The sequence below is a fragment of the Grammomys surdaster genome, unplaced genomic scaffold (genome assembly GCF_004785775.1).
Source record: "Grammomys surdaster isolate TR1022 unplaced genomic scaffold, NIH_TR_1.0 126118, whole genome shotgun sequence".
NCBI lineage: Eukaryota > Metazoa > Chordata > Mammalia > Rodentia > Muridae > Grammomys > Grammomys surdaster.
In genome coordinates this window covers 2,424,353-2,450,850 of record NW_021620926.1, presented here as the reverse complement: position 1 = coordinate 2,450,850, position 26,498 = coordinate 2,424,353, and the positions used below count along the sequence as shown (strand labels likewise).

The 26,498-nt window shown below is 38.2% G+C and overlaps 1 protein-coding gene across 8 annotated transcripts in view; it reads left to right on the top strand.

The window, feature by feature from the left end:
* Positions 1 to 26,498, top strand: part of Grik1 (glutamate ionotropic receptor kainate type subunit 1) — a 388,808-nt gene that overhangs the window by 209,130 nt on the left and 153,180 nt on the right. The gene's annotated exons all lie outside the window — the stretch shown is intronic.

The window sequence follows — 26,498 nt, the reverse complement described above, 5'->3', positions numbered from 1 at the left end:
TCTCTCTCTCTCTCTCTCTCTCTCTCTCTCTCTCTCTCTCTCTCTCTCTCTCTCTCTCTCTCTCTCTCCCCTCTCTGTCTGTCTTGCCCTACCCTTTTCATGAAGTGGTCTCTCTTGTAAATGCTCATGATGTGTTCTGTGAGAGAGAAAGCTTTCTGTTCTCTGAGCCCTCAACAGAGACTATGAACCAGATTGATGGCCAGTGGACTAGTAGGAGAAAAGATGTACAATGTATTATGTACTCAGTGTTTTCACTGCAAAGAAACAAGTACATGCAACAACCCAGTGAGATCCAGAAGCCACTAATGGTCCTTTTAGGGGAGAACACAACAGAGAGGACAACAGATGAGGGAGTGTAGAATGGCAGGTATAGAGGAGAGTGACAGAGAGGAATGAAGGGGTTCTTCAGAAGGTCAGGGGAAAATGGACAACCTATGATAGACTCTGGGTGAAATGTCAATGTCAGTTCACTCTTGTGATGTAAGCTTCATCTTTTCTGTTGGTGAGAGGCAGTTTCAGGTTCATGAGAATGGCCTTCCTTCTGGAAGAACTGTCAAATGAAATATTTAGACGTGCTGGCTGCTAACTCGGTTATGTAAGCTCGTTTATAGTAAAGGGAGTCTGTTCAATAAGAACAATAAGAACAATAGAGATGTGGTGATGCATTCCTGGACTGAGTTTTAACAATGCTTTTGGGATACGCGCGTGTGTGTGTGTGTGTGTGTGTGTGTGTGTGTGTGTGTGTTTTGGGGTGCAGTAGCACTCCACAGGTAAGTGCTAACCTAACATTCCTCTAGCTGGCCACTTTCCCAATAGCTCTAGGGTCTTTTAGTTCAGTCTCAGTAAACTCAGCTGTAAATAATATTTGCATGTTTTTCTAGCCAAGTATTACATTATCAACTTCAAATGAGCCAAATCCAGTGCCTGACTTGGAGGAACTGTACTCAGCAGGTATGGAAACCAGCTGTGCTGACTAGTTTTATGTTGACTCGAAACAAGCTAGTGTCATTGTGGAAAACAGAATCTCAATTGAGAAAATATTTCCACTAAATATACCTGTGGTGTATTTTCTTGATTTATGATTAAGTGGGCCCAGTTCACTGTAGACAGTGCCACCACTAGACTGGTAGTCCTGGGTGCTAAAGAAAGCAGATTGAGCGACACAGCAGCATTCCTCCGTTGCTTCTACATCAATTCCTGCCTTCTAGTTCCCATTTGATTCCTGCTTTGACTTCTTCAGGGGACTTTTACCTGGGATATATGTGCCAAATATACATCTTTCTCAAACTGCTTTTGATCATGGTTTTTTATCACAGCAATAGAAATCCAGACCAAGACATCAGTATGAGCACAAAAGGTAGAAAGGGTTTTTTTTTTTTAATCAGAAATAGACAAATATGTTATAACTGCTGCTCATTTGGAAAGAAGAAAATATGAGAAAATGACCAAATTTATAACTTAGAAAGAATGAGAACAAAGTAAGAATGGGAGATGAACTTTTAAAAAAGTGTGTCCATAGGACCCAGAGAGCTCAAAGCAAAATGTCCTATTTTATGTAGACAATCAAACAATAATGTGTACTACAAAAACGCAAGAAACATATAGACTATCTGAAGAAATGCAAGCTATATTTACTTCTAGCTTGGGCATGGGATAGAGATTTAACAGAGGTGCTGTTCATTGACTAATTGTCTTCTTTTTAAATGTAGAAATGGGATCAAAAGCAGTCTATCAAGAAATCAGACTGTCCAAATTTTACCAACATCTAGAGAAGGTTGTGTTTCTTTTCTACTTGAAAGTATTTTAAAAATAAGAAAGAGAAAAAAAAGACCAGACTTTATAATGAACTCCCAACCTGTATTTCCAAAGTAGCCTATGATCTACATTACACAAGTGAATCAAAAAACATTTTTCAATAACAGGGAGAGGAGCATATTTGCTTAGATGTTTTGAAATGGGAGTTATTATACCAATTGGTCTTCAGGGGAAATATCTCCCAATTGAAGAGTTTAATTCAAACAGACTCCCATGGGACACAGTCAATCTCCCTGCTTAATGGGCATAATAACATCTTTTATATTGGACAGACACTATTGTCACAGCAGACATGGCTTTCTTAGGGCTGGCAAAGTCCAGCCTTCTGATGGGGCAGTGGCAGAGCAAACATTTGTGTGAATAAGGCTTCTATCTTTCCCTCTGTTGGGCTTGGATAAATATTTGAACCCTATGTATTTTATGCTCCGAAAGGGCTCACTTCTAATTTTACCAAGTTATATGTCTGACGACGAATTGTAAAAACTGACAAAGGTAGAGATAGCAATGTATGGCTGAAAACTTATTTTATCAATGGAAAAGCTAGAACTTGGGGAATCTTGCCCTACTGATTTGCAAAGGAGTAGGGGGACAATTCTTGGAGGTGTTGAATAAAATGTTGGTGAGGACAAAAAAGATTTTGGAAAATACACTCATTACAGGGACAAACATCGCTATATCTAAAGTGAGAATTTATGTTATCCTCCTACTGCAGCTACTGTAGGAAGCATGGGAACTCTGTCCTTCTCTGTTTCCAGTGTATATTGTACAGTGCAAAAGCAATAAAAAAAAACCCAACTCAGTACAATTCTAGTGCATTGTAATTTGCAGAGGACAGGGCTTCATGACATCTCCCTGAGGAAGCTGAAAGTGTATCATTTAGCGACCAGAGCATAGCGGAGAGGTTCTATTCTGCCTGAAACAGATGCTGTTCTGATCAAGTGCTGTTTCCCTGAGAACACACTGGCAACTGGCCAGCACTGCATCCATCGTCCATGGGGCAGCACTAAATGCATGTAATCATACCCAGCCATTGTCAAGTGCTACAGAACACCTGCTATCTTCCAAGATGCATCCTGTGCATAATAAAGGAATTGTTTAAGTAAAATGTTTTGTAAAATGCAAGGGCCACACTATCCTTAAGAATTACTATTGAAACCTGGAGATACAGGTGAGACCTGGATCCATCCTGTCTTTTACCTTGCTCTCAGCAGCATGAAACAGTGGTTCTTGCCATTTCATACAGCCACATGATATGAATTCTCAGGAAAACATGCTTGTTGCAACTTATAATTTCCTTCCTTCCTTCCTTCCTTCCTTCCTTCCTTCCTTCCTTCCTCCCTTCCTTCCTTCTGTTCTTTCTTTTTTCCTCTCTCTCTCTCTCTCTCTCTCTCTCTCTCTCTCTCTCTCTCTCTCTCGGTCTCTCTCTCTCTCTCGGTTCAGGCTTTAGACAAATAAAAACACACATTCAGAGGTTTTGTTGTTGTTTTAATTCATTTGGAACTTTGAAGAGTGTCAAAGGGGGAATACTAAATACTTATAGGGGTTTTGTAAACGTAATTGGCCCGTTTTCAACTGCAATCTTTTTATTTATCTACCATGGGATAGATTGGGAGCCTAACACCTCTGGCCTCAGGTTACTCTTATAGAAACCATGGCTGCCTTGCAGTGTGATTAACTGGAAGGAGTGTAAGGTAACCATGTGCCTGTGAGAGACTTGGCTTTCTGCTTTACTCTTGCAGAGTGCCTGAATCACTCCAGGATAAAGGCAGTACAGAGGCTCAACAGAGTTAACTTGTAAGGCCCTCCATGTGTAAGGTGAACCTACAGTACAGGGGAATCTTGCTCAACAGTGTCACTATGGTTCAGCCATATGACTCATAGAAGTGCAACACAGAGACTGACATTCAGAAGTTGAATGTTTTCTCCATCCTGAATTTTTGCATTAACTTTGTTTTAGAAATATAATGTCAGGGTAAACAGGGGGATGACTCAGTAGGTAACAGTGTTCGATATGCAAGCATTAAGACTTGAGTTCAAATCTCCAGCACACATGTAAAAATCTGGGTATGACCACACATGTTCATGTAAATCCAGTGTAATGGGGGCAGAGGCAGGATTGATGTAGCTTGTTGTCGCTACTGTAGTTCTGTGTTCAGTGAAAGACTCCCCCCACCTCTTTCTCTCTCTCAAAGAAATAAGAAAGGTTAAGAGACATATGATGCTCTTCTCTTGTCTCAACAACCACATAGGGGAGTGTGTACCCACACTCACATGGGACATACAGAACACACACACCCCAGAACTACTTATCTTTATTTCTGATACTTTTGTTGCATGCATAAACTATACATCCAAACTGATTTTGCTTAAAGTACCTCACCCTAGTTCTCAATCCTAGGGTCCTTTCTACCCATGCTAGTGCATTTACAATCACATAAGTTCCTTGTACCTTGCATTAGTCAATGTCGATGGTCCCAGGGTTCACTAATAACCATCAGATCTCAGCAGTCAGTGGCTCATCTTTCTGAGCTGTAAAACCAAGATCAGTCATGTCACTTTGGAAGAGCTACAGTATCCATCTGCACCCATGCTATGGAAATACCTTGAATTATGTATTAATAGGATGACCAATCCCGTAAGACACTAATGGAAGAGAATGTGGTCAGGACATTTCAGTGCTCCCACACAGGTGAGATCTTACCATATAATGAGGTCACAGACACTCTTCTTTGTTCTGTAGGTTCCTAATCTTAATAAAAAGGATGGACAAGGATAGCCGTGCTAATGGTTCAGAAAAGGAATTAACATAAGCCCATGTCATAGAGATTGACAGGTGCTGGGCTGAGGCTGTACAGCTGGAACAAAATCTTAAAACTAAGGCAGAGGGAAATTTTAGCTGTTGTTCCAGGAATATCCCTCCTAACTTAACCAGTGTGTTCCAGTTTTCAAAGTTTTTAATGCTCTTCTAGAACATTCCATTTCTGCACTTCTCAAAAATCCTACATCTCTTCATAACCTATCTCTAAGAGTTTAGAAATTAAAAGTAAGACCCCAGTAAAGACCTACTGTTCATTTCACAAAAGTTTCACAGTTTGACTTGATTTCATTACATAAAATAATTAGAGAATTTTCTGTTGGTTGCTTTTTATTTTAAATATGTTTACCTCACTTTATATGGCAAAGTAAATTATAAATGAATTATAATACTAATCATCTGACAGTAAGATGGAAAAAAATATAAAGCATTACTTTCTGATGTAAAAATGGAAAAAAATTATAGTATTTCAGCCATTTGTAATTTTCAGAAAATCACAAAATTAAATTTAAATAAGGTCCCATTGAAGAGACCACCTCCAGTAGACAGACAGGGCCCCCAGATGAGGCAAGGGGCCACCCACCCATCTTCAAAATTTTTGACCCAGAATTGTTTCAGTCTAAAGGAAACTCTGGGACAAAAATAGAGCAGAGACTGAAGGAAAGGCTATCCAGTAACTGGCCCAACTTGGGACCCATCCCATGCATGTACGCCAAACCCTTACACTATTACTGATGTCATATTATGCTTGCAGCATATGACTGTCCTCTGAGAGGCTCTACCAGTGGCTGACTGAGACAGATGCAGATACTTACACCCAACAATTAGATTGAGGTCTGGAACCCCTATGGAACAGACAGGGGAAGGACTGAAGGAGCTGATGGGGACTACAACTCCATAGGAAGAACAACAGCATCAACTAACCCAGACCCCTCAGAGCTCCCAGAGACTAAGACATCAACCAAGGAGCATACATGAGTTGGTTCATGGCCCTGGGCACATGTGTAACAGAGGGCTGCCTTGATTGGGCTGAGTGGGGGAGGGTCCTGTGGAAATTTGATGTCCCAAGGAAGAGGGTTGCTGGTGGGGATAAGGTAGGGAGCACCTCCTCAGAGGTAGGGAAGAGGAAGGATTGGGTGAGGAACTTGGGGAGGGGGAACCAGGGAAGAGGGCAAATTTTGAAATGTAAATAAATAAAATAATTAAATAAAAAAGTAAATGTAAAATCAGACTGGTTTACATTAAACAGGAAAGGCATCACATGGAGACTGAGATACAAAGGCAAGGCTGTGGCTACATCCTACAGGTATCTATCTGGTAGTCAGAAACCAGACTCCCTTACGTGAGGACTTGTTCCTGTTAGACACGAAGATTGCTCTCTAAGGCTCTTTTCACTGTGTCATCTGTGTTCTTACCACCCTACACAGCTCCTGTCTCCATTTCTGTAGTTAATGTGTTGAATGACTGTGTGGGCAGACATTGAGCTTTCAGTGTAAGGTATGGTACCTCAGTAGATAGGAAAGCCTTCTCCTCCTGATACTAGTACAAAATCCAGCAAAGGAGTATCTGACACACAGAGCTATCACCACAGTGTGGCACAGCCCCCATCCCGACATCACTCATGATGTGGAAGCATGCATGGCCTGTTTCCAAAAATATAGAGTAGATCATCTCTATGTGAGAATATAGAATGAGCTACATGAAACTACAACAGTTTTCTAAGGAGAATAGAAAGGGCATTAGAAGAGCATTCCTTTGCTTCATGTATAAATACATGAGATAAATATAAATGCCTTATTCAAATGCACAAGACAAGGGATAAAATTAACCGAGAGAGAGAGAGAGAGAGAGAGAGAGAGAGAGAGAGGAGGGAGGGAGAGAGAGAGAGAGAGAGAAAGGAGGGAGGGAGGAATGGAGGAAGGGAGGAGGGAGGGAAGGAGGGAGGGAGAGAGGGAGGGAAGGAGGGAGGAAGGGAAGGAGGGAGGGAAGGAGGGAGGGGGGAAGAAATAATGGATGGATGGATCAGAAACTTGAAACTTGAATGTTACATAGTAAAACCCTAGCTAAGAAAGATGTAAAACCACAAAAATACATTCAGACAGCAAACAAGATTGTAAAAACATACACCTAAATCTTGATATCATTAGTGATATGATGAGCAAAAACTTAAATAAGTATATTTATTTATTAAAGACTTTATTAAAATTTTCAAAACTGTCAGTAATATATTTAAATAACTTTTTAAACAAAAAAGTATCATTTAGAAACCTTCCAAACTCTTGCAATGTAAAAGCTTTACTAAATTTTGAGTAAGGAAATAATGCAGGAATTTAAAATACTTATAAAATAATGAAAATGTGAAACTCACATCAACATACTTGAAATACAGCCAAAAAGTAAAAAAAAAAAAAAAAAATTATGTACGGCAACCCAGTGCCTAAATAAGATTTTAATATATAGATATATTTGTAAACTTAAACACCTAAAATGATAGAAAGTTCAGATTGGGTATAAACAGCAATCTCCAAATACATTTTATTAATAGTTTCTACAAACCTCTCAAAAAGAATACCATTAACAACAGCAACAACAACAACGAACTCCATCTCAGAGCTTGAGCAACAGCTCATCAGTTAAGAGTGCTTGCTGCTTTTGAAGAGGAACCAACTTCAATTCTCAGCAACGACGTGAAACCACACAGCTGTCTCTAACTTCAGCTCCAGAGGAACCAATATCCTTACCCAGCCTCCACAGTATCCTTCCCTACACACATCACACAAGCCCAATCAGGAACACACACACACACACAGAAGATAGATGATAGATAGTTTAGATAGATAGATAGATAGATAGATAGATAGATAGATAGATAGATAGACAGACAGATAGATTAGGTGGATAGATATGATAGATAGATAGATAGATAGATAGATAGATAGATAGATAGATAGATAGATATAAAATAAATCTTTAAAACAATTTTATCACCATAATAATTGTATAATATATAAATAGTTTCTTAAAATGTTGAAATCTTACTTAACTAGATGAAATATTGAACACATGAAGTATTTCTTACTGGATTACTCTAACACAAATCATTGTGGTCTCAAAGATACCAGTAAATGTTTAAAAGTGTATTAAAGAACAATTTACAGAAACATTCAAAGCTATGAGATTCTGCTGATGAGTTCTTTAAAGCTTAAGGCGATTTCTTTGTTTTTCCAAGATACTGAATCATTTGAAATTCATCCATTATATCTTATTAAGATTGGATAACTGTAATAACTAAATCAACAAGGCTAATATATACAAAAGCTTACATGTTGCTATCATTTATTAATAAAAATGCAAAATATCATATAAGACATCAGCTAATCTAATTCAGCAACATACAAAAGGAAAAGCCCTCCATGATCAAATATAATTTATCTCAGTATTGCATGCAAGGAGTAATGTAAAGAAGTGCATTCATATAAAATATCTCATTACAAGGAAATTGAACTCTGAAAATCACTTAATGAAAGCTAATACACATTGTTTAGGGTATGAATATAAATCACATTTATTTTAATTTTGATTTCTTGAACTATGTTAAATTAATAATATAACATCTATTTCAATCCGACTTCTGAATAATAGGCAATGGCTGAACAGTAGAAGCATTTCGATTTAAATTAAAAAATGAAATATGGAAACTAGTTCTCATTATCTTATTCTGAAAATTCTAGCCAACATAATAAGCAAATCAGAAATGATAGGAAATAGTTATGTTATTAAAAATTAAGTCCAGAAATTTAAATTATTTGATAATAATTCATAAATGCAAAGAGATGTATTACATAGTCACACAAAATCGATAATAATGAAAAAGAAAATATAAATCAAACTCACCTGTTGGGAAAATGTATAATTCTGTGAAATATACTGTGATTTACTTTTAAATCTGTAACAATTAAATACAAGTATCTTGATATAAATGTCTCAAAATCTTAGGGAAATGAAATGCTTTTTAATACTTTGGTTTTTTGTAATTTTATTTATATTTTTAAAAATTCCAGTTCATAAGCAAGCAATTATTTTCAAGAAAATAATTACACAAAAGGAAGAATTGGATCCAATTAGAAAGGTCATTTACCCAGTAAATTTGTAAACCAATATTAGCACCATGCAGAGCTTCAGACACTTAGGCAGAATAGCAGTAAAACAGAAATTATACAATAATTCAATGTATGAAAATGGTGCTGTACCACCCCAGTAGAGAGTGCACACATGCACGTGTATATGTGTAATTCTTATAGCATAAGCACATATAATTTAATATAGCATAAATTCTTTTATTAGCTTTCCTCATGCACACACTAGAAGGAATTTCAAATTGATAAACTAAATCATGAAATCACCTTATCCAAATTCCCAAGAAGCTGAGAGATGGCTCAGTAGGTGAGCCACTTGCCTGGCAATCTGTGTTCACATTCTCAGAACCCACATTATAAAAATCCAGACTCAATAGGTCTGTCTGTGATGTCACTGTTGTTACAGCAATGTGGGAAGTAGACGGGAGACACTCCTCAGGCCAGCCTGGCTTAGGATGCTATGATCAAGAGATGCTGACACAAGCAAGGTGAAACATGAGAACATACATGTGAACTGTCTTCGGACATTCATACTTATGCTCACACAAACATGAATATGCATGCACTCATCAAAGACACACAAAGATTACAAACACCTCGCGACAGCAATCACGCCAGTGAAATTTTAACAATTCTAGAAACAAAAACTTTTTAAATTGTAACTATTCCAACATCTGATTCCATTCTGGAAAATGTCCTTCTCAACCACTGCCTTCAAATAATCAAAGTTAATCTTCTTTAAACAGCTCCTTGTAGGCTCTGGTTTGTAAGTGGCCCCCTGGGGCTCCCAGGCTGAGGAAATAGCTGTTATCTATTTCCTGGACAGGGGTGAATACAGAAGAACTATAGAGACTTGCCCATTGGCAGTTAAGTGCCTGACCAATGCTGCAAAGGTGACTTCTGTTCACAGGTCATCAGGCAGAACTGGCCACCCAGCCCCAGTCAACTCCATGTTTGGTACGTCCCCTAATACATCTAAAAAGAAAGAACCAGGAATCCTACAAACTACCACAAACAAGTCATACTTTATAGATAGAAAACCAGCGTATGACATCAGTAAGTCTAAACACTGAACCGTCTGGAAGTGTATTCTGCATTAATAAGAGTTTAAAATATACTGAGAAAACGTTGCCAATAAAAATTTCAGTGGCCTCATGTTAGGTCCTGACTTGAACAAGGTAGAAAGCCAGGACCAACACCCATAAGTACTTCAATAGCAAACCCAACATCATCCCAAGACATAAAATAAGGCAAACAGCAGGAGAAAGCAACTTAAAACCACAGATATGAAAATAAGTAATAAATGCGTTTTTGAAAATTAAGTCTACAATAGTTAAAAGGATACAAATTAAAGAAATAAAAAATCCTGGCATAAAAGTGACCTAAAATCATCAAGCTGCTGGAAAATGATGGGCGCCTGATGGTTATTTCTTCACGGTGAGTGCAAGAAGGTACTTGCAAGAAAACAAAGCTTCATGTGCACACCTATTACACAATCAATTTTAGGAAGAGAAATCCAGGATATCATAAGATGTGAAAAGGACAGGAGTAATCAACAATTTATCAAATGGTATAAAGTTATGTGAATTCATTGTAAATTCAGCATAGTCCAGGCAGCCTCAGTGAGATATGAGCGAGGTAAGGAAGTGAGGAATCTAACTTCAAGGTCATGGAAATTGGGCTGTTCCTCAGAAGGGAAAGAGGACCCAGTATTGACATGCTTCTGTCTTCTGGCTCTGGGGGTATGTGCACTATAGCACTATATATAAAGTATATATAAAGTATATATATATATATCAGTATAGCACTATATATAAAGTATATTTGACTACATTAACAAATCCAATATACATGGTAAAAAGTTATGCATCCAGAGCAAGTGATTAAGGGCCAGTATGAAATCAATATTCCAATAATTATGTAATTATATATAATTTATCTGCATTTCAAAGCAAGCATAGAGAACTATAAGATTTTATCAGGTATATGCTTTGAAAATGCCGCTTTTACATTTCCTTGGTTGTGTTTGGGATCCGCAGAAAATTTCTTTGGCTGTGTATAAATTTCAGTTTGATATAGTTTTGTTTCTGTTGCTTATAAAATTGGTGTTATGGCAGGAAATCATTGCCCAGATTAAAGTCATGAATCTCTCATCCAATGTTTTCTTCTGGATATTTTATATCCAGACTTCTTTTTAAACCTTTCGCAGGTCTTGAATATATTGCTATATCTAATAGATTTGGTTTTACTGTGTATAGGTGTTTTGTCTACATGGATGTCTGTGCAGCATATGCATACCTGGTACCTGTAGAGACCATAACGAGACATCAGGTACTCTGGAGTTGCAGATGGTTGAGCAGTCATGTGGGTGCTGGGAATTAAATCTCAGTCGTCTGGAAGAGCAGCCAGTTCTCTTAACCATGAAGCCCTCTCTGCAGCCCCCTATGTCTGCTAGAAGATTAAGTTACAACTTTATCCTTTCCTATGTCAATATCAGTTTTCTTTGCTTGTATGTTTGAAACACGGCCCTTTGCCAGTTGTGACTGATGCCTTTGCCAAGGGTTCATTTCTGAATCAGCTCCACTGTTCAACATATGCTTTACCTCAGTAGCACGCTGTTGGAATGAGCATAGTTCCCTGAGGAGGCTTGAATCAGGAAGCACGATGTCTTTAGCTTTGTACTTCCTTTATGTTGTGTCTGCTATTCAGGTCATTCACAGTTCTGCAATACTTTTAGTATTGTTCTTTCTATCTCTGTATAAAATGTAATGGAGATTTGATGGGAATTAAATGATATTTGTAAATCTCTTTGAGAAGAATAAACATAAGAATAACAGGAAGTTCTGTAATTCATGAACATGATATATAGTCCCAATTGTATTTGCTTTTAAATGCTTTCCAGAAAGTTTTGTAGCTTTCTCTGGCTTTCCTACTGTCTTTAAGTTTACTTCTAAGTATTATTTTGATGCTGTGGCATTTTCTTAGTGAAAATTTATTCTTATTAGTACCTAGAAATGAAACCAATTTTTATACTGAAAAACAGCAAAAAAAAACTTAGTAAAATAAAGAAAATTGTCCAAATGTTTAACAGTGTCTGTTTCATACTGTGTAATGATATATGGGTTTGCTTTTCTTTTCATCCTACCATTTACTTAACAAATACGTCCAAGTATGTTTTAAGTATGAAATAATGCAGGTAACAAAAATGACCATACTCCCTGCATGCTGTGGTGTCCACTACAGGAGCTGACAGAAATATTGTTTTAAGTACATGGATATAAGGAGTAAAGGAGACTTTACTCTTTTAAAGTAAAATGTGGATATTTCCCATTTCTGCTGTTTGTAGTGTCCAGCACAGTACCCTCAGTGACATGAAATCTAACCTTGCTGTATTGTAGATCATCTATGACTCTCCTGAACTGGCATGTTGGGCTTCTCTGTCGTCTAGATCCTCACTATCTCACTAGAGCTTTTCTCTTAGAAGTGACTTCCACTGGGGTCACTTGTATTTCATGTCGTGGTAAACCTTCATTTCAGTTACTTACAATATTTACTTTGTTTTTCTTTTGTAGTGCAGGAGATTGAACCTAGGACATTGCACATGACAGGCAAGTAGTTTCATGCTGAGGAAGTCCCCAGCTGATTTCATTTAATCATGTTGAATCTCAGAGCGGAACTTAGAAGCATACCTCAGCTGAAATATGCTAGGCTCTAGACTCTAGACTAGGGGTTTTCAACCTTTGTAATGCTATGACCCTTTAACTCAGTTCCTCATGTCATGGTGGCACTCAAGCATAAAATTATTTTGTTGCTATTTTAGAACTGTAATTTTGATACTGTTATAAATCATAATGTAGATATCTGATATACAGGGTATCTGATACACAACCCTGATGGAGTCACAAGCCACAAGTTGTTAGCTGATGCTCTGGCATCTAGAGTAACTTGATGAACAATAATACATTCAGTTTCAAACATAAACATTACAGGGCGAGAACTCTAACAGACAAAGGTTTACATCCAATGTTCTAGAACTTTCTTAGATATTACAGTACTTCCTCAAGGGGCCATTTTCACGATTTTAATATCAGTGAATAAAAATCTTATAAGAAGGGTATTTGTTAGCTGTTGGAGCACTTAGGAATATACAAATAAGAGAGGCCAGATAGCTGAGTACTGAGTACATCATATTGACATTAAGCATCAAGGAGATGCATACAGTGAATAATATAAATTTTGGGTAACACTGACCAAAAACAGGGTTTTTTTTGCACACAAAGAGATCATCTCCTTGCTTAGAATATGTATTTGTAAGTGTAAAAATAAAGTTAAAATTTATGGTATATATCTAATATGTTTTTAGAGGTAGTATTGTAGTTGGAGAGTTTATACTTCTCATTAGATCCCTATCTAGCTTTTCGTTAAAATGGCATCCAAATACTATTTTAAAGTAGAGATTATTTTAATCCAAATATAAACAGATCTCTGGATCAGAGTGCTTTAAAAATGTGATTATCAAGACAACTGGCCAGAGTTCCAGGGGAAAGTGTCCTGTAATCAAGAGAATTTTAGAAGCACACTGGGTTAAGCAGAGTTGAATTGCCTTCTTATTGCATGGCTCATGGGCAATGTGCACATTACTGTGAAATGTGAATTTCCAGCAGGGCTGATGCTAGGCAGGGCTTCCCAAACATGTTTGGCCACTAAAGGCCTTTTGTGTCTCCCATGTCTATGCGTAGAAAAATGGTGTCCAATGGGAGCTGTGAACCTCCATTTGTTCTGGCTTCCGACTCCAGATTTCATTTTAACAACAGCCTTTCCTTCTTAGCAAATAGAAATTGCCAGCTGAGAAATAGCAGAAACAGAGGGACATAAACTAGAAAGCTGGGATAAAACATATAATAAAGCTTTCTTGGAACTCTGGGCTGTGAACTTGGCATATTCTACCCATTTAATTAATAAGCAGAAGAATGGAGTCAGGAGACCTTTCATGTGAATACATGTCATTTAAATGAGATGTTAAAAGCTAGAAATATAACAGCTCTCAAGAGATATTAAAGCAATCCCAGACTTTTATAAGAGTAAAGGTTTTTGGCATTACTTCATTCATTGGCAACATTCCTGGTTGCTGCCTGGAACCCGCAGATGACTAGGACACCAGCCATCCCTGCATGAAATGAAGGTGCTGGCAGCCTGATGAGAAGTGAGCTCCCTGGGAGAACAGAGCTTTGAAAGTGCTTGGGGACCATGGGAGGTAATGGTTGGGAGAGAAAAGGCAATCACTGCCACAAACTCAGTAATGGGAAAAGTCAGTAGGTCTCGCCACATATGTCAACCGCCTCTCTCACCTCCCAGGCCTCTGGGTTGGCAGCAAAGAGTGCTTCATGTGGCTTTATGCTTAGGCAGAAGACTGAACATCCCATCAACTGGACAGGACTTCACTGGGGATGCTAGACTATGTCTAGGCTGTGGCATAGAGTCCCAGCAAGTTTCCATTAGTACTCTCAAAGAAATACTCCAGCTCTCAAGGCATAGGTTGGCACTGGGTTTAGGAAAGCTTTTGATTGACATTTAATACTTCTATATGTTTATAACATATGCTATGACTTTGACTTATATGTATATGAGGTATTTATGACTTTTAAGTAATTATCATATCACTCTTGACAAGTACAAGGAAACTTCTTTTTTCCTAACTACTCTTGAGATAAATATTTGCTGATCATCATATCCAGCTAGATGTACTATAGAATAACAGAAGTATTTCTTCTATTTAGCTATAATATTGTGTTCATGACCAACCCCTCTTCATCCCCTGATCATCTAGTCTGCTAAGGCTTCTAGAACCACCATTCATGTATCAGCCTCTGAGATCAACATAGCACTTTTCTACTGATGATGACAATCACACAGCACTGGTGTTTGTAAGCTGGACTTACCACAGTTAAAAAGCCATCCTCCAGGCCAGGACGTATTGTCACAAATTATGTGACTTCATGCCCTTTTAATGACTCTCTAAAATATGCTTATTTGGGAGGGTTTGGTATATGTCCCATGGTATTCATGTGCAGATTACGGGACAAGTTGTTTGAGTTGGTTCTGTTCTTCAACCTTATGGCTCCCGGGTACCAAACTCAGATTATCAAGTTTATGGCAACTGCTTCTTACCCTCTAAGCCATCTCCATAAACTAAGTTTCATTACATGTATGTGTATGTGTATCTGTATGTATATATGATTCAGTATATCATTGTATATAAGGTTTCTGTATAGTATATATCAGTTTGTCTTTATTCCATACACTATATTCTGCTGTATATGATGCTGAAATATTTGCAAGACTCTATGTGACTTTTCAACACGCTGATTTCATTTCCCAGTAGTAGGATATCCAAAACCTATAATAGTTTAGGTTTTGGTTTCAGGGGCCTCTATGGCTATACTAAACAAATCTCCCCAAATAACCAAGTTCACCCTGAAAGGATTTCATGTAGAAGTGGACAAGGAGTGTGCCGGGGCTTTGTTGGTGGAATAATTGATAATTGCACACAGCTTCCTTTTCTGAAGTCTATCACTTAGGACTGGCATCTCTCTGAGGGCAAGAATTAGGGTGTCCTTCATTTTATATCATCCTCTAACGCTAGCATTGCCCTACACATTAAAAGATAATCAATAATGTTTCATAAACAAATTGAAAATTGAAAGATAATATATGAATAGTTTGATTTTGAATGACTACCTTTGATTTTAATGTGTAGGAAGTACATTTATTAAGAACAATTACCTACAGCATCTGTAGAAAATTTCAGAATTTCCCCCTCCTCTGACTAGCTTCCTTCTGAAATATGTCAGTTATTCCTCATAGACATGTGTCCCTCCATTTGAAGGACATGTATACTTAACTTACACAGAGCTCTTTGAAGCATCAAAGAGAGAATTTAAATGTGGCTGTTACCCCAGGTATGAAATAAAATGGATTCTTCCTTTCAAAAGACACTGATATATGAGGCTACTTGTGGAAGCTTGGGTCACAGCCAGACCACTGAGGCTCCACTTGTCTTTAGCCTATAACTCTCTCCTTGCGCTAGACTTTCTGAAAGATTTAAAACTCTCTTTATCCATTTCTCTTCCATTAAGTGATAGAACACCTGATTCCCACCCACATTCATCTACATAAGATCATTAAGGCAATGTTAGTACCCACAGTAAGACAGGAAGAGACACTGGATGTGAAAAGGAATCTTAGAAATTAAACGTGTAACCTTGAAATTAAAGGTGCAGTAAATATGAGCCTCGAGTAAATTGCTTATGATGCAATAAAGGAGAATTATGGATGCGGCAATAAAGGGAGGCAATATAGTATTGTGTATTTAAGGAGCAGCTATCAGCAAAGGAATAGATCAAATTGCCATCTTGTTTTCTGCTGACAGCTTCTGGGATGGCTGTTCGTCTACATGAATGCAAAACAGGAGCCAGTACTGGAACTTCCCATTTCTAGATTGTCATTTAATAGATTGCCCTTATTTCCTGAATGACCTCACAGTTTGTCACAGTGGACATACAGCGGCTAGTTAGGGGAGTGTACAATTGATTAGCAATAACACATATAGCAATAACCTGATCTGAACCTGCACTCTTCAAATGAAGTGGGAAAATAAAATAAATAAAAATACCAATAAATCCTGTAATGTAGAGGATTTTTTGCAAAATAGCATCAGAAAGGTAAAAAGATAGTTATTGAAAGGGCTGAATAATATGACACTTTACAAAGAAGAAATAATATAATTAAAATCAGCTAATAGTGGCAAATATCAGGAAAGCACATTTGACAGCTATCAAATATAGTTGACTATGAAGAAAAATTTCTAGTTTTCAAAGCATAGTGATGTGACTATATAGTTAGTAAGTTATTATATATGTTCATAATATATTTATATTTCTTACAACAGAAGATTTTGGAATGTTTTTACCAAAGAGAAATAATAAATGGTGGAGGTGGGAAACATTTTCCTTATACTAATCAGACCAGTACATGTTTTACAAATGGATGTATACACATATAGATTTATCAAAATGGACTGTGCACCAAAATTTAGTTATTTTGAATCCATTCAAAGTGAAAAATAAAAAATTAAAAGGAAGTCTATCTGGATATTGCATCAGTACTATCAGGGCTACTGAAGTAGATTACCCAATAAAATGCTTGCCAAAACACAACGAGCTGTACTTAGATTCCTAGGACCCATGTAAAATGTCAGATGTGGGAGACATCTGTAGTCCCGGTACTAAGGATGCAGATAAGTAGATCCCTAGAGCACACTGGCTAACCAACCTAGCTGACCTGGTGAGGTCCAGGCTCTGTAAGGGATCCTGTGTCAAAAACAAAACAAAAAACTCAAAATAGAGAGTGATTGATAACCACTGACCTTCACACTCAAGCACAGATGTGAATGCTTGAGTGCATGCACAGATGTGTATACAAAACACACAGACACACACACACACACACACACACACACACACACATTAAACTTGGTTACATAAAGTAAAAGTAATGGAGTCTCTAACCATTCTAGAAGCTAGAAACCCAGGGAACTGACAGTGTCCTGCCTCCTTTTCACATTACCCAAGTGATTCAGCTCCTGCATATTTCTGCTTTTATTCTCTCCAGGAACTCCTCAGATTGTCTATCTACACTTGCTGTGTAGTGATTTTTCTCCAGGACTATTGCTTTATACACCACTCCCATTGTAATGACACCCTAACTTTCACATTCAGAAACAACTTCTATAACATCTGCATGAGCATCGTAAGCTCCCTAGCTAACATTTTCTCTTAAGAACCTAAGAGGCATCACAGAATAATCAATCACACTCTGGGCCAAGCTCCATGCCCTGCTCTTCATCAATATCAATGACTACTTAAATCTTCAAACACAATGTCATTCTTCATTCTAGTCTCTTATGCTTTGCCAGAGAACCCTATCAACCCTACCTTTTATTCAATGGAATTTTTTCACACCATCAATAACAACAATCTAAACTTAATCACCATCATCTCTCATCTAACTTACTGAAGTACCCTCTTGTAGAACAGGTACAAGAATAGATCTTCCTGTGTTTACCTCTTGGCAATTTCCTTATTAACACAAAACCTATACTGATTCTCTGCAATAAGAAACATCACTTAACCACTCTGTTCAAAGCCTACTGCTAGCTTTTCATGCCTCTTAGAATAAAGCCATAATCGTATTGCTGTTTACTAAGCTCCCTGTAATCTACTCCAATCCACTCTATCACTTGGTTAAGCTCTTTTACCAAAGTCTGGCTCACCCAATTTCAGTCCTTAAAAAATGACCCAAAATAGCTCCTGTCTCTTATCACTTTGTACCCTCTGAATAGCACACTCTTCTCCCAACATCTTCTGTTCATACCACAGTTCTGTCAGATTCTTATTCAGGTAAATGTGGTGTGAAGACATGCCTGGAGTCTTAGTAGGCATCCCAATACCTCCTCCACACTTCTGAATAGCTTCTAGAAGAAAAGATCCCAAAGTCACATGCATGCTCTCATTCTCTCCCCCTGCCCTTCCATCCTTCTCCTCCTTCCCTTCCCTTTCTCTTCATAATCTCACTCTGTAAGTCTGGGCTGGCCTGAAACTCTATGTCAACCAGGCTGGTCTTAAACTCACAGAGAACAGTGTGTCTCTGCCTTCTGAGCGTTGGGATGGCGTGAGTGCACTATCATGTCTGGGTGCTACATTTCATCTCTTTTTTTACACAGGATATTCCCAGTGCCTTATACAGCACTGGTTTTTCCACCCAAAGTATTTTATACATAAATGACCAGAAAAATTCTGACACATTGGGTGACTTATTAAATTCTGTGAAAGATTCATGGACCTTAGCAAATAAAAACAGCCAAAGCTTGTGTGTGTGTGTGTGTGTGTGTGTGTATTCATATCTCACACAACGCAAATATGCTGCATTTCTTTTTTAAATAAAAAACATTGTATTTACTTAGAAGCATTCATAATGTCAACAAAAATCCACACTTTTTTTGTTTTTTGCAATTACAGAGTGAGATTCAGTTAACAGAACAACAATTATCTTCATATAAGCTGCATCAGAGAAAACTGAAGATGAAAGAAATAACCCAAAATTAAAACCAAAAGAAGAAAAAAATCATAACTACTGTCCCTATATATAACTAATGATACTGTATGCTGTGCACCAACAAGAACCTACTTTAAATTCCATGCCAATCTATAGCCCACAGACTGTACCAGGCAAGGTTAGTGGCTATTGAAAATACCACCAGGACAGGGCTATCTAAAGACACATTCAGTAGTATGTTAACTATACAAAAAAAAGACACTGTACAGTTTAAAAACGAATCTTACACAGCCTTATGTTTCAATATTTTTTCTTTAGAAGGGGTGAGTTGTGTACAGGGGGGTTAAACGCTTTATAGACAGAAAAAAACTTCGCTAGAACCAACTTATTTAGCAGCAGCATCTTCTTCATCTTCCTCTTCTTCCTCCTCTTCCTCATCCTCTTCATCCTCCTCCTCATCTTTCTCTTCCTTCTTTATCCTGACCTTTTCAGCCTTGACCACCCTCCCACCTTTCACTGCATCAGGTTTTCCTGTAGCTCTGTAGGCAGCAATATCCTTCTCGTACTTCTTCAGCTTGGCAGCCTTCTTCTCGTAGGGCTGCTTGCCATCTGCTGCAGTGTTGTTCCACATCTAGTTTCTTTGCAACATCACCAATGGATAAGCCAGGATGCTTGCCTTTGATTTATGGGCGGTACTCAGAACAGGAAGAAGCTGAAGGCCTCTTGGGTCCATTGGGTCCTTGAACTTCTTCCTGGTCTCCCCTTTGGAAGGGAGTAGGTTTTCACTTCTCTTTCATAACAAGCCTTGTAAGCCTTCCTTTGCCACATCTTCAAAGTTCCCCTTTTCTTTAGCAGACATGGTCTCCCACTTCTCTGAGCACTTCTTGGAGAACTCTGAGAAGTTGACAGAAGCATCTGGGTTCTTCTTCTTGCGCTCCTCCTGGCAGGTTTGCACAAAGAATGCATATGAGGACATTTTGCCTCTCGGCTTCTTATAATCTTCTCTGCTCATGTTTAGTTGATTTTCCTCTGTGAGCCACAGAGTTGCCCAGTGCCTGTCTGGCTCTCGCTTGCCCCAGCTCTGTCTCTATGGAGGTCAATGGACTGCAATGGCTGTGAGAGCGAGAGTCAGACCCAGCCTCCTCATCTCTCTGCATGAAACCTGCATGTCTTAAAATAGCTATTGGGATATATATTTATATAAGTCAAGCCTAGTCGAAACAATAATCCTTTTATGGAAACAGGACTCTGTTTGTTCCCACATGACGTTCATGTAGTTTTTGTCATTAAAAAAGGTAAATTCCTTGGTTCAGTTTCTTAGTGTTTTGTTTTTTGTTGTGTTTGTTTGTTTGAGGAATAAAGTGAGTCCCTGTTACAATTTCTACCCATAATCCAGTCAAAACTCCATCTGGAGGGAGCCAGGATGGTAATGGTTGGCAAGAATAACATCATATTTTCTAAGGTCCATGACCTGGTCCATAGTCAGGTCCACTGTACCTACATTATACTTTTCATGCTCCATAGAAACTGTAACTGAAAGGGAGGTTACAAAGATTGGATATCCTTGGAAGCCAAAAACAAAGCAAAGAAATCAGTGGGCTCTTGAGGAAGGCTGGGAATCTTCATAAAGTTTGTTCAGCCCTCTCTTGCTATGATTCTATAAGAATGGAAAATGAACTTGGAAAAGTTTGAAAATTATTTGTCAGAGTTCAAATGTTGTCTACGCTTTAAAAGATCAGTTTGCTAAAGGTATGGTTTCCAGAGTGGCACTGCTGAGGGTATGGATGATTTTCCTAAGATAGGACCTTATGGGGAATCCTTAGGTCACTGAAGTAATACCCTCAAAGGGCACATTCCTCTTCCCCTCTTTGCTTCTGGTCTCAAACTGAACAATGTGTGCTCCAAGCAATCTTACCGTGATTTATTACCTCTTTATATCCCCAAGCCAAGGAGCCAATAAATCATAGGCAAGAATCTCCCCAAATGCTGAGCCAAAATACACCTTTTCTTTTTATAAATAAAGTACTTCAGGTATTTTATTATAGTGAAAGAAAGCTGACACAGGCGCCATGGCTCTTGTATATGTTCAGAAGGTTCACGAAATAGAACATCTATTCTCAGTCTTCGCTGAGTGCCACCCGTTGCTTGCTGTGGCCACGTTATTAATCAAATAGTACTTAGATTTGTCATGGTGAACAAGTCTCTTCTAGGTCCACAGGAAATTACTTGGTGCAAATGAAAAGCTTTCTGTTGAACACCCCTCCCCGCATCCCTCATCACTCCTTATAGACGACCTCCTCCATGTCCAGGATATTGCTATATGTGCTTTCCATGAGTGATTGTCACATAAAAGTGCAGCAACAGCAGCAGCAGTGAACTGTGACTGTACACTTCTGCCTCCTAGACTGATTTACAGTAACTTTCTCTTTGATTATCTTACATTACAGTTCCATGAAGAAAGTGGTATTTTGATAAAGGTGATTGACACTAAACCACTAAATTTGTTTTCATTTTAAAGCCCTTAGGGTAAGAAGACAAGATAAACAAACTAATTTCCTAAGGATACAAAAACAAATGAACAAACAAACAGTATAAGTAGACTACATGGTTCAAATAATAGAAATAGAACTGAAGTTTCATCCTGTTTGAGAGGCTGGAAGTACATGATGAAGGAATGCCAGGCTTGTCTTCTCCTTGCGTGCAGATCACAACTTCAGTTCTGTTTGTCCTCATGTAAACTTCTTCTGCATGATTGTATGCAGATCTTTACTGTGTTTTAGTGAATTCCAGCTTCCTTTTGTTTTAAAGAATTATTTATTTATATTTTACGTGTATAGGAATTTTGCCTGAATGTGTATCGATCTATACACCATGGGTACCCAGTACCTGGAGAGGCCAGAAAAAAGTGTCATATCCTGGAAACTGGAGTTACAGATGGTTGTTAGCTACAGTGTGGGTGCTGAGACTGAGACCCAGGTGCTCTGAAAGAGCAAGAAGGGCTCTCTACTGCTGGGCCATCTTTCCAACCACATCACTTTCTTTCTCTTTTAATAACCATCTAGATCAGGGCACACCCCATGCTGCCTCATCCTAACCTAAATTACCTTTTAAAATGCAGTCAGGTTTTAGGTACTGGCCACTGGGTTTAGGGCTTCTGTATATGAGCTTAGGGTAGAAACACTTCAGGTCATAAAAATGACATCCACAAAAGAAAATGGGACTTTTAGTTGAAATTAACCCAAAACTATGGACATAGTCCTTATTAGTTTTATATTCTTTATTTGGTGACTGTGTATGGTAGCTGTGCAGGACTATAGTGTGTGTGTGTATGTGTGTGTGTAAACATATAACACACACATACATACACACACACACACACACACACACACACACACACACACATATATATATATATATATATACTCAGAAGCCTTCAAATATAAATCTAAATACACCATATATTTTCCAAACTTATACCCATTTTGGTATTTATAACAAATACCAAACCATAAGAAGTACCAAATACTGTTATCATTTCAAATAACAGAAATATCTGTATAGAAAGCTAGAGCATGATTCTTAAAATCCCAACATCTAGTTTTAGAAAATACTAGTTTATATTTTAAGTGTGTACCATATGCCTGAATGTGTAAATGTGTACATGCCCCTGCATGTAAGTATGGAAGCTGGAGGGTGACACTGGGTATCATACTCCCTCTACCACTCCCCACTTTATTATTTAAGACAGAGTCTCTAATTGAATCTAGAGATTTCCAATTAGCTAAACCAGTTGGCCGGTGAGCTCCTAGAATCCCTTTGTAGATGATAAGTCTGCCCCTGTGCCCAGGGGCACATTTACGTAGGGGATGAGAATATGGCTCAAAAAAATGGTGCTTCATCAACACTTCTTATGCTTTGCTTCTTCATAAGGTGTAAGTAATGAAAGTAAGCATGGCTACCCACACCTCTGAGACTCTGACTTCCTGGGCTTCATCTGCCATGCTCGACCGTTACAGACCAAAAAAGGGGAGCTTGTTCATCATGACCTCTCAAAGTCTTCCCCTATTTCTATACCCACTGATATTATCTGAGCAAGATAGATAGATAGGTAGATAGATAGATAGATAGATAGATAGATAGATAGATAGATAGATAGATGATAGGTAGGTAAGTAGATAGATATATAGATAGATGATTGATAGATAGATAGATAGATAGATAGATAGATAGATAGATGATAGATAGGTAGGTAGATAGATGATAGGTAGATAGATAGATAGATAGATAGATAGATAGATAGATAGATAGATAGATAGATTGATAGATTAGATATAGATGAGTGTCTTTTCCACACTCATTAGGCCTTAAAGTAGGGTCTTAACTTCATCTTTTCTAGCTTTGTTCACAGCTGATCATCTTAGGGCTAGAAGTTATGGGCAGCTCAACTCAAATGAGAGAAACCAAAATTCATAGAGGTACCTTGATCTCAGTAGGAAGAGGGACATCAAGGGGAGAATGGGCCTCAAGGTTAGATGGGAATGGAGCAATTACTGAGGAGGGAGTCTTCCTTCTGACAAGTGGGACTCAGGCCTCCAGATAGCTGAGGCCAGAAGTAAGGTCCTCAAAGACACTCCCAGAAGGATTTAAATATCTCATTAAAAAGGCCTATCCACAAATCTCAAAAAGTAAGAGAGAAAGAAAAAATCAGAGAAGGAAAGACAGGAAGAAGGAGGATGGGAAAGTGGGAAAAGAGGAAGAAAAAGATAGGAGACAGAGGGCAGTAAGACAGGTAGAAGGAGAGGGAACAGAAGAGAAAGTGGATAAAGAGAGAGAGAAAAGAATGAATCATGCAGGTGTCACTAGGTTCCTCTGCCTTTTGAATTAAGCATTCCACATCTTAAGTACAAAGCTATGGGAAGGAGAAGGCTAAGCTTCACTGCCTGCACCCACCTTCTGAGGTACCAGCCTTGCTTCTGTTAACAGCGTTGTCCTGTTTGAGCAGATACTGTTTTCTCAGTGCTTTCCCAGCAGTCTCCTCACCACATCTTACTGTAAATCTGGGACATCTGTCCGATGCTCTTCTTAAAAGAAAAGGAGAAGGTGCTGAAGTGCCAAGCTAGTGACACAGTGCATGATTTTCATTTGGCACATGAAAGACAGACATTTTCCTTAAAGTTCCGAAATGCAGTTTACCTACACACTAAATACATAAAAAATAAATTAATGCTTTCCTTAAATCCAAGAACATTCAGCTTTGTGCAAAAATAACTGTAGACCAGAGGAATAATTTTAAACTGAGCAGGAAGTTCTAAAATGGATAGCAACTGCTTTGTATTCCCATCCACCAATATTCAACAATACTGACCCTTCTCTGAGGAATAATTATGTTTTCAGAATAGTGGGCTAAATTTTCCCATCTTCTCTATAGACCAGGGAGCAATGGAAAATTATTGCCCACATTTAGACATGACAAAAGTATAGATAGCTAGCTTGGTAAAGTGAAAACAGGAGCATGTACATGCATATTGGACAAGCAGACATCCAAGTTTGTCACACATGAGGCTTGTGACTAAACTATTTGAGTACAATATGTTCTATCTCTGTTTCTTTTTCATTTACTAAAACAGGAAAATACTACTGTGTATGTTAGTTACAAAGTTTTGATGAAACCTACATAGAAGAGCTACCTTTGGATGATTTTCCTCCCACAACTTAAAAATTTTGAAGAAGAGTTAGGTAAAGCCAGGGTCTACATTTCAGAACTTCTGTTCTTTATCCAGGAGGATATCCCTTCCCACAACCTATCCTACACACCCTGCTGATGCTGTCCTTGAAGGTTGGAGTTGACTTTGTTCCTAAATAGTGTCAGCGAAAGCATCTTAAGATGCCTTGGTCTCCATAGAACCAGATTTTGAGTGTTATGGACTCTCTGTCACATGGTTCTTGCTGGGGCTGGCGAAATAGACTTGTGGACAAACAATTGCTAATGACTACTCTGGAAAGTCTAATAGCAAGAGCCCTCTATATGGGCCACTGTGACCACAGCAATAAGGTCATTTTACATCAATCTGCCTGGGACCACTCAGTGCTTCTCACCTGACCTCCCCACCTGTCAGGCCACTATCGGCTCACAGTGCCCAGATAAAGTGAAAGTCCATCCTCAGTTGTCCATTTGTGAGTGTCACAAAGAAAACACAAGCATTTTCTTAGTATTACTTTTGGAACAAATATCTCCTCTGGGTCCTTAGGCGAAGGTTAACATGACATCACCGTTTATTCTTAACTATGGTTTTATAGAGAACTATAAGAGTAATCTGTAGATGAATGGTTCAAGCTATTGATCTATAAATGCCAGAAATTACCTGAAAGAAACCAAGTTAGGTTACTATAGTCTTCTTATTTCTCATAAGTAGACACTATAGTTAATTAAGAAAGTCAATTCACCAGAAAGCTGTATATATGCTTTAAAATAAAAACTAATCTTTCAAAGTAGGGCCAGTATAATTACATTTAGTTAAAATCTGTACATTATAGTTCTCCATTTAAGGAAGAAGAAATAGAAATCATACACACGATGATTATGTGTGGTTTTATTGCAGCTTGTATGTGTGTGTGTTTGTATGTGTGCTTGTATGTGTGCTTGAATCAAAAAAGAATTTAGAGCATTCACATGTTTGGAAATACCTAATTCTGATCCTTAACAAGGAACAATGGGAGTAGATAAATTATAGCCTACTAGCATTCAGCATGCCACAGGCATGAGTTAAGGCCCATTTTCAGAGGAAGCAAAGAGTAAGGTAAATCAAGGACTAAGCTAAATAGAGGTCAGTTCACACTGCTTCGATGGAATGATCTGTGTCTATGGAAATAATCTCAGGACTATACTTGAAGATTAAGAACATGCAACTAACCATATCTGCATCATCTCTAATGCAGCACCAATATTTTTTGGAAACACTGAGCTGGAGTCTCTGATGACACCCTCAGGGGTATAATATTATTATCTGTAGTGAGATAGGTACTCATGTTTAAGATAACAGAACCTAGGACATGAAAGAACGTACTTCCCCAGAGTTAGAACCCAAGTTTGCTTTGGAATATATTTAAATGATTTTCAAACAGAGAAAATTGCCTTTAAATATGCTGATATGCTTTGGAATGTATTAAGATGTGTAGAATATGACTCCAGAATTCTGAGCTCTAAAACCTAGAAAAGATGTTTTCATTCTGAAAAAAATGTCAGAGTAGAATTATTCTGTTTTATTCCCAGTCCATCCCTGCCCATCCCTACTATAGTTAGGTCTAGAAAGTCTGCTTCTTAAAGTAAATTTATATTATCTTTAATCATACATATGTGTGGGGGGGATGGGTCCATGAGAATGTGAGGGTAGAGGAGTGCACATGAGTGTGAGCCGTGTTATGCACATAGTGTGTGGAGGTGTACATGAGTGTGTGGGTGGGGTTATACATGAGTGTGGCAGCTGGGGTGCACATGAGTGTGAGAGTGGGGTGTGCATGAGTGTGGAGGATATGCACATGAGTTTGTGGGTGAGGATACACAAGAGTGTGGGGATTGGGGTGCACATGAGTATGGGGTTGTGGGTACACATGAGTACAGG